Below are 912 nucleotides of genomic sequence, written 5' to 3'. Positions count from 1 at the left end.
GTATAATTAAGAAGATTTTGTAGCGAGGTTGAAGAAGAGCGACCAACTGAAGGCGAAGGCGGAGGTGGAGGCGATGGCTCGTGGTGGCCTGGTTTCATGGTGGAAGGTGCTACACCTATTCCACACGATGTGGTGAACGATCTCAAGGATGAATATTAGAGTAGGAAAGTATTTATTTTAAATTTCTAAGGAAATGATACAATAATTATGGCGTTTATGAAACTGGTTGTTTGTTTTGTTTGGATTTATTAAAGAATTGTTGGTTGCGCACCCAATCGGCTGGATCGCGACCTAAGTCATGTGTCTTCGGACCCGATGAGTCGGGTCTGGGTATATTCTCATGCTATCAAATTTATGTTTGGGTTTCGTTAGAGTTTGATGATGAATAAAATTTGCTGGCTGTTGTCACGATACATTGAAGTCAAAACTGAACCAAGTAACAGTGGTGTTTGGAGGTGGAATTTTGTTAAGATAATAAATAATTATTTAATTCTTTATGCGAAAGTATGTGTTGAGATGGCCGAGTTGGTCTAAGGCGCCAGATTAAGGTTCTGGTCCGAAAGGGCGTGGGTTCAAATCCCACTCTCAACATATAAAATTTTGATTTTTATGCTTCAAAATTTTTCGTATTTGTCATCTTACCATTTAATTAAGTTAAAGTCATTTTTTTCCTATGGAAAACAATTTCAATTTTTAAATTTTTATGCTTCAAAAATTCAATTACCATCGGAATTTTCATGGTTAAGTAGGTTCGTCATCTTACTATTTAATTAATTTAATATTATTTTTTTTAGATTGAAAATAATTTCAAGATTTATTTAACTTTTTATCCGTCTTACAAAGACGTAATTTTTACTATCTGTATCATTTTTTTTTCACCGTCTTAATTCTTATCAAGGATATGTATGAGGA

At 34.2% G+C, this 912-nt stretch overlaps 1 non-coding gene across 1 annotated transcript; it reads left to right on the top strand.

The window, feature by feature from the left end:
• The first annotated feature begins 510 nt into the window (after positions 1-510).
• TRNAL-AAG lies at positions 511-591 on the top strand. The gene has a single exon. It is a non-coding gene; the product is annotated as a tRNA-Leu (tRNA).
• Positions 592-912: the final 321 nt, after the last annotated feature.

Source organism: Zingiber officinale, chromosome 7A, assembly GCF_018446385.1.
Source record: "Zingiber officinale cultivar Zhangliang chromosome 7A, Zo_v1.1, whole genome shotgun sequence".
Classification (NCBI taxonomy): Eukaryota; Viridiplantae; Streptophyta; class Magnoliopsida; order Zingiberales; family Zingiberaceae; genus Zingiber; species Zingiber officinale.
The sequence above is the reverse complement of the archived record's forward strand: the minus strand, read 5'-3'. Positions and strand labels throughout refer to the sequence as shown.